The sequence below is a fragment of the Triticum dicoccoides genome, unplaced genomic scaffold (assembly GCF_002162155.2).
Source record: "Triticum dicoccoides isolate Atlit2015 ecotype Zavitan unplaced genomic scaffold, WEW_v2.0 scaffold84484, whole genome shotgun sequence".
Classification (NCBI taxonomy): Eukaryota; Viridiplantae; Streptophyta; class Magnoliopsida; order Poales; family Poaceae; genus Triticum; species Triticum dicoccoides.
In genome coordinates, this window is record NW_021304434.1 from 43,601 (window position 1) to 51,904 (window position 8,304).

At 44.8% G+C, this 8,304-nt stretch overlaps 1 long non-coding RNA gene across 15 annotated transcripts; it reads left to right on the plus strand.

Annotated features, from left to right (window-relative positions):
* The first annotated feature begins 886 nt into the window (after nt 1-886).
* On the plus strand, nt 887-7,156 carry LOC119348087. 15 transcript variants are annotated; one of them, XR_005168719.1, is made up of 9 exons: nt 887-1,244; nt 1,470-1,954; nt 2,146-2,279; nt 2,710-3,206; nt 3,279-3,414; nt 4,009-4,209; nt 5,444-5,776; nt 5,908-6,827; nt 6,931-7,156. It is a non-coding gene; the product is annotated as an uncharacterized LOC119348087 (long non-coding RNA). The 15 variants fall into 15 exon arrangements; XR_005168714.1 differs by having other exon boundaries at nt 889-1,244; nt 5,908-6,372; nt 6,717-7,156; XR_005168723.1 differs by having other exon boundaries at nt 889-1,244; nt 5,908-6,054; nt 6,717-7,156.
* Nucleotides 7,157-8,304: the final 1,148 nt, after the last annotated feature.

Below are 8,304 nucleotides of genomic sequence, written 5' to 3' on the forward strand. Positions count from 1 at the left end.
ATCTTATTGTATAGTCTCCTTTCGTTGATTATTTCAAAGTAGTGGATGCAGAAGTACCTTCAATAAAAGAAAATCAGAGAAAATTGTGTCCGTCTTGTAATTGAAAAAACAGAATAGGTGTGAATGTTCCTCTAAAAGTTCACGTATGGGCTACTCACCCATGTATATAACTGGACATTGTTTAGTGGCATCTATTTCGTGCTTATTGTTATCCATTTCTCAAAGTCAGTATCATGCTTTTTATTCCATCGTGCAACAAATCATCATATATATGTGCCCAAATGATAAAATGTGGTATATATGTAAGTATACATGCTGAAATGTTGGGTATATATGTGAATGTTGAAAAATACATGATGAAGTGTGAATTGGGTAAGTCGATCGAGATGGGTATTATGACCCGCGGGTATTACCCGCACCTGACCGGGTACGGGTATGTGAACATTTTGAAACCCGAGGTGCGGGTACAGGTACGGGTATGGGCGAGAAATAATGAGATGGGTAAGGATTTGGGCGGCCATTACCCTCACCCGAACCCGGCGGGTGCCATGTTGACAAATTATATGAGGTCTCTGGAGTTGGAGCTGGGACTTGGTGAAGGTACTCAGGGCTAAATCTAGTCATGGGCAGCCCGGTTGAGTGGTCTGGCCCAAAAATTTCAGGTCGGGCTTGCCAACAGGTCTTGTTTTTTGTACTATTATATTTTCGGGCCAGATCTCTACTCCTAATGGACAACTTGGTGAATAGTTCGCGTGGTTTATTTTTGTTGGTTTATTTTCGTCATTCTCCCATTTCCGTTTTATTTTCATCATCCTCCCACCTCCGTTAACTCACTATCCTTCTGTGAAATAAACCGGTGCCAAAAAAACCCAACGATCGCTCCCCCTCTCTCTCCCTCCTGCTGCGACCCCTCCTCTCGATCCACCCCCTCCCACTGCGACCTCTCTCTTTCCCTCTTTCTCCCACTCCACCGCCGCCGCCCCGCCTCCCGCTCCGCCGCCCCGCCTCCCGCTCCGCCGCCGAGAGGCTATCAAGCAGCCGGCATCGATATCCGAGAGGAGTCACCCTTCGCCGCCGCCGAGATCCCGTGCCTCTCTACAGATCCCTCTCGCTCTCCTCTTCGCCCATCCACCCGGATCAAAAGTCGAAACCCGCCGCCCCTATGTCTCTGCTGGTGCTCGACGGAAGACGAGGGCGGCTCCTCCCAGCGATTCCCCGTGGTCCTCGGCGGAGGTGACGGCTAGGTCAGTCCTCTTTTCTCTGGCTCACCCAATTTGCCTGGGCCGGCGAGCTAGGGTTAGGGTTACCAGCGAGACGCCGCCGCTCCGTCATGTTGCAGGTGCTGCTATTACCCGCCGTCGGCCCCGTGTGCTTGTGGCCGACCCGTACTGATGATGTTGTTCTGTGGCTGGCCGCCCTGTGTGTTCGTGCTGCTGCTGCTTACTGTCCCCTGTGTTGTGCTCATGCAGCTGCAGCGAAAAGACAATGGGGTGATGCTCACCTTCGCCGAGGAGAAGATGCTCACCTTCTCGCCCCTCCCCCTACCGTGATGTACGTGGATGAATCCGACGGCAACGAGGATGACCTCGTAGGATCCAACCACGGTTGTGCGGAATTTCGCGGGGACGAATCTACCCGGCCTCTCGTCCTATCCGCCGCCGGTAGAGGCATCCATGTACGATGGTGTGAATTTTGGCTGGTTCCATGAGCACTTCGTTCCCTGCGGTGTAGTCTTCGTTGATAAGGGAAGATGGTGGTTGTCTGTTTAGCCATTTCAATCTGCTATTGATCATGCTCATTCTTGTTATATTCAGTTATATTGGAAACACCATCTGATTCAGTTATATTCTTGATCATGCTCATGCTCATCCTTATTCAAATAAGAATACTTCTGTTTGGAGAGCTCGGGCGTCAGCTGTGTGGAAGCACCAGCTGATTTGTAACTGGTCGGAAGGTGAGCTTCTCATACTCGCTGCCGTCGAAGCACGGCACCTCGCCGCCACTTATGTTGCGTGTTGTTGTGTTGTAAGTCCTTGGGGTTGGGTGCGGCAACTCGCGACTCGAAGACATTTCGTGCATGTGCTCCCCTGCGCTTGGTGACCAATACATCTACTCTGTCGTGAACATGTGCTTCGTGTCATACAGGTCGCCGCCAAGGGTGAGCTCATGCAGCGGTATAGGTATAAGGGAGTAAACTGGATCGGCTAATCTTGAGTTCCTCCACCAAGTTATATTACTTCGACAAGAAAAAGTGCAGAAAGACCATATAAAGTACTCTGGTGACTCTCTCAATTGAACTAGAATTTTTTTTAGATGCATGAAACATGCACAACGATTTGCTCTATTGAGTCTATGTATGTTGAACTAGCACTCGAATTATAGCTCATGCCGGTATGCTAATTTTCTCTTTCTCATATCAGCTCTCCTTTTTGTCCATTTTTCTTCACTACTACCTGAAGGAAACTGTACTGGATAGCAGCCTTTCATATATAGTTACATGTACCGAGTGATTTAGCTTCATTTTAATGATACTGTCAACAACTAACTACTGCTGCGACATATTTGATGCAACCTGTAAAATATTTTTTGTTTAATTTCAGCATATCATTTATATACTGAAGTCTCTTCTGGACATGTTGTCTAATTGCGTCATGTATGTTAGATATTTGTTCTATAATACTTGCCATTGACTATTTTTCTTTTATTTAGGTTATGTGCATTATTGATCAACCAATCTTGAGAGAGAGATGGGTTGGCGTGAATGGGAAGAAAACTACATTGAATGGACAAGAAGTATGCCCTCAACTTTTTCATGGTATGTCTTACTTATTGTTCTTGTGATTTTTCCATCAGTTTCACTTTACATTTCTTCTTTGCTTTTTCATGGCATCGGGATGCCCACTGCCGACGGCGCTGCGTTGCTACCAAAGGGGCACCCTGCCGCGGCCGGGGACTCGCTGCCGTCGAAGCACGACACCTTGCCGTCACGTATGTTGGGTGTTGTGGTGCTGCAGGTCCTTGGGGTTGGGTGCGGCAACTCGAGACTCGAAGACGATCTTCTGTGGTAGGGCGTCGCCGGCGGCGGCGGCACCTGTATAGACCGTCTCGGTGTGACAGAAGAGTTCGGAGTTCACTCCAAGAAAGAATTGCTTTGCATGTACATTTGCTGAAAGACTGATGTGCTGAACTTTCGATGATTTTGATTGGTCTCTAACATAACCTTTCCTCTTTTTGTTGATATGTCCAAAAGAGATCCTTATTTCACCTTTTGTTTATAGGTATTCAACTTGAGGAATTTCATACTTTTGGAGTGGATCTATCAAATATATGTGTGCTCGATGTTGGTGTTTTAATCCGGATCTCTCGCTGAAGGTGCTTGATGTTGGTGTTTGAATACTGCTACCGTACTTCAAGGTCTGTAGCAGCTCTTACAATGGATTCTTTTTAATGATAGTACAATTTATTTTTGTTTAGATTTGGCATTGTTGTTCTGTTCACTTAACCCAGTCTGTAGCAGCAGCTTTTCATGTCGTTTCCTTGCCAACAAATGTCATAATTTATCACGTACGTGTGCAAATGGTTTTGTTGGCTATAGTATGAGTATATGGTTCAGAGAAGTTCGGTCAGATGCAAAGCATGCTTAGCATCTCATAGTCGTAGGCTATTCCTTTTAAAATTGAAGCCATCCAGGTTTTCAATTATGGAGATGATTTGGAAACTCAGCATAGAAAATTATTTACTCTAATGCAGATTACACATATTAAGGCCTTTATTATTTTATATTAAGGTCTCCACTGCAAGCATTAGCCCATCTTTAGCTGCTCATAAGCAGTATCAGTGATATATATATAAGTACACTCTTGCTAAGAATAATCTTTGATATATATATAATTCATTGCCTGGATATAGTTTGCTTTGAATGTTTTTTTGCTCTTTAGTCTATGAAGAATTGCAAGGAGGAGGATAATAGAGCAGCAACCAGAGCTGACAATTGGCCTGTAAATGCAGCAAAGTTCTCCTAGAGGTGTGATGTTGGTGGTGATTTTCTTATCCGGGGATATGGATGTGGCGGGTCTATGGGCACCATGCTGACAATGAGAAGGAGGTGCAGGTAGCGGGCGCTTGAGGTGAGGTGGCTGCAGGGTCGCTCGAGAAGAACAGGCTCATCAGCACCACCTGGATGCCTTCGTCATCAGCAATGTGGACAAGGTGCAAAAGGGATATCTCCCTTACCTCTTATTCAGTCTGGAAAATTATGCAATGTTTGGTTTGGCAGATTTAACAGTCGCTGGTTTGGAAATTTGTTACCTATAGAAGTATAGGAATAACATGACTAATATTTATTGAATTTATAGAGTTATTGTTTTTTTTTCTACAAAGTCAGTTGTTACATTAGGAAGAACATCGTCTAAAATCTTGACAACATAAAGGAGCATAGAGTTAATAGATTATGAAATCCTGTAGTGCATCAGATGCACCCTTCACTAATTTTTGAACACATTTATATTATCCAGGTTCCGACCTCATTCGCTGTGATGTTTGTCTTTTTTATGTGGGCGAGGAAAACATTTTTAGGAGTGATACTCCCAAACTTTGATTTCTTGGTTGTCGAATCATGATGCTGATTAGATTTTACTTAACCTTAATTAATCTATTTATATTGCGGCTTTGTCTTTTAGCTCATCTTTTAGTTTCTCTTCTCCACTTCACACAAGATTTTATTTTAGGCTACCAAGTACAGTTATACCACTTATACTCTTTCTATCTGATTATGCAAAGCTTGATCTATACTCATTGAACTTTGTTAGATAGTAGTCCCTCCTATTAGTGTGCCTAAATATAATTGTTTCTCTGTGTTTATAGTATCGTAGTCCAGTAGAATGAATGTTCTCGAGTAATTAGAGGTATTTGGATCAAGTGAATGTCTGAATACCACTAAAATCGAAATCATAATTAAAAAATACTGACCTTTTTCTTCAGGGCGTCTGTTCCTCCTCCCATGGTCAGCACCACCACCTACTCTGAATCTCCGATCAGAATAGTATGAACTATTAAATAGGGAACTTAATGCTTATCATTGTTGATGTACATATGTACAACTAACAATGTTTGTGCTGCAACCAGCTTACTTTATTCCTTGCTGAAATTTATCTTGATTTATTTCACATCAGATAGTTCTGAACCTAGATGATCTCAATTAGGGTCACTGTAATTTGTTAAATTATTTTTAGCCGCTCTTCTGAATGAGCGTATACTATGATCTGATTTGTATATCATATTACTGAGGCAGCGCTGAACCATGCTATGGTGAGAACATACGAGAGATAATTGGGGTGTGTGGCTAATTGCTTCATATGCTGCTAATGATATATGTAGACTGCTGATTGCTCCTGATATACAGTGTCGATTGCAGCTGATAGTAGGATTGTACTCAATTTGATAGGTAAAGTGGGATGGTGGGATTGTATAGTGTTCATAAGCCAGTCCGGGCATTGTCCTTCCTCGAATGAATCTGAGACTACTCCTCATATGTTAATCAGTTGCTCCTCCCTAGCTTTGGTTTGGTCTGAACTTCAAAGTTTTCATCCACTCAATGTTGATTCAGTCAAAGATCTCTTGGAAAAATTATTTCGACAAGATTCACTCTATAATGTTGTTATCATTGTCCTCTGGAATATATGGAAGCGCAAAAACTCCAAGGTCTCCCGAGATGTTTGTGAGGAATTGCACATTACTGCTAGCAAGATTGCTGATGATTGATACCATGGTCCAACAGGTATTCACATGAAATTAATAAATGGCACCTTACGGATTGGAGTACTCTACTGTATCACCTATCTAGGAGATTTTAATTTTTTCCTTCTATTATTTTTCTTAATCCCTGTGTACTCATTGGACTTTGTATAGTTCTCAGTTTTATGAAGTGGTTCAGGCTGGCGTAAGCCGCCATACTCCCAGTAAAAAAAGGCTACAAGCTTCGCTTCGGCCTTTCGGAACTGAATATTATGTAGTTTTATTGAGATTATTGATAGTGCTTCTGTACTATCAAAGAAGGTAATAGTCTCTTATGTGTTTCTTTTTGTCCATTTGAATGCACTCCATTTTTTAGTGTATTAATTAACATCAAACCTCCCATTCTTTCTAGAGTACTGATGTATTAGTATTTTCAGCTTAACACATTTAACTTCCTATAGATTTCATGGTTTATGCAGATTAACCGAGCTAAGAATTTTTGTGAAGCTAAAGCTGGTGTTAAGATGAACGCCGCTATGTATATATTTGAAACAGTTAGATACATGCTTGACAGACTATATAGGGGTGATCAAAACCATGCGAAGCATTATGGGACAAGTTTCTCTACCTTAAATAAGTGTTCGTTCTCTCGTGTTTACTATTCATTTAAGGGTCATTAACCCGTGTATTTATTTTCATTGACCAAGTTTTACATTTTTCTTCAGTAGTGTTCATTGTGCAGTTCTAGATTGTTAAGAGAGTAGAGTTTATTGATTTATTACATGGAGAGACCAGTAGTGTCGTAGTGGTCTTGACATAATTGCTAACATTTTCTACTAGGCAAAGTTTAATTGCACTAAATACAAATTAGAACATGCATAGACATTTATCTTCTTTCTACAGAATGGTTAGTGTAAACGTACTTTGAGTTGTACATGATTCTGTATCTCACCATTTTATCTCATATGTTGATGTGGTTGCAGATATGAACTTCAAATTATCCTGCAATGTATTGACTGCTCGGAGCTAACTTGACTACGCCAGTTTTCTTTTATGGCTCAAAGTAGTTAGTGTCCCCCCTTATTATGAGAGAGGTACTACTTCAAACATCTCTTCTTAATGTTTTATGTCATGGCATACAGTATGAGGGAGTGTTAGTTGGCTTGACTTTCGTGGCACTCATTGATAACCTTTCAGTTTAGGAGTTTTTGTGGCCTCTTAATCCATGAGAGTATGCTCATATTGAAGAAGTTAGTCATAATGAGGGGCACCATAAATGTTTGTTATCTGGCACAAATTCCTAATGAATATCACATGTGAACCTTTTACTGTTCTGTTATTCAAATTTCATTGTACTATTCATACAGTAAAATATGAGTGCCATGTCAGAATATGGTTCTCGATCTGAAAGATCATATTCGAAATTGCATGTTCTATGGCAGTGGAGTAATGTTCGTAAATTATATATTGCTTTCAAGTTTGGAGCTGGAATAATATATGTGCTGCATTTAGTTATAGTCTTATAGATATACATGAACATCCATTGTATATTTCTTGCAAGACATGGTAACTACTATTATTTTGATTGTTTCCGTAAACTATTTTGACCTTGATTAAGAAGTAGAAAGTTTTTAGCCTCGTAGGTATATCAAGTGGCACTTGGCTGATCGCTCGCGCTGCCTCCAGGGGGGCGGCTCGGGCGAACCCTAGCCGCCGCCGCCGCCGCCCCCGACCCCCATCCACTTGCTTCCCCCGCCGCCGCCGGAGGAAGCCGGCGAGCGAAGCTCGTCCGGCGGACGGCGGTGGCGGGCTCGCCTCCTTTTCTCCTCGGGGGCCTCTGGCTGGCGCGCAGCGGTGCCCCTGGGCGCCATGCGGGGCGGCGGAGTCCGGATGCTGGGGCGGCGGCCCCAGGGGTTCTTGGCGGGGCTGGGCAACCACGGCTGCGTGGGCAGCGTGGGTGGCCGGCCGTGGCTTCCGGTGGCGGCGGATCTGGGGTTCCTGTCCAGATCCGTTTTGCAGGGGTGATTTGGCGCCTCCTACTCCCCGGGGCGGCGGCCTCGGCCGATGGGCGCGGTGCAGCCGGCGGGCTGTGCCGGTGGGCTCTGGTGGGCAGCCTCCCACGGCCGCGCGGGCGGCGTGGGGGCTGCGGACGCTGGCGCAGTGGCGGCTCCTCGCAATCCGTCATGGCTCCATGTAGAAGATCCGCCCCTGCTTCGATCTGTCCTGATCCGTGCTGGTGCCGGTCCTTGGCGGCGGCTTCGGCGTCCCCTATGGCCGGCCTGGCGGACCTGGCGTGCGGGTGAGGTTCCGGGGGAAACCCCTGGCTGGCGCGGCAGCCTCCCCAAAGTCGACGCCTTTGGCGCCGATTCCCTTCCTGAAGGCTTTGGGGTGGATCCTCTCCCTTCCGCCTCCTCCTCGAGCTATGGCGAAAGCTTTTGTTCCCCTGGTCTGGGCGTCGACGGCACCCTGGTGTCGTGCTCCTTCTTGAAGGCGGCGGCTGGGAACAGCTCTTGGTGGCGGGGCTGCTGGTGGCGTGGTGGCGGTGCGCTTCGGCCTTCTACTTGGTGCCGC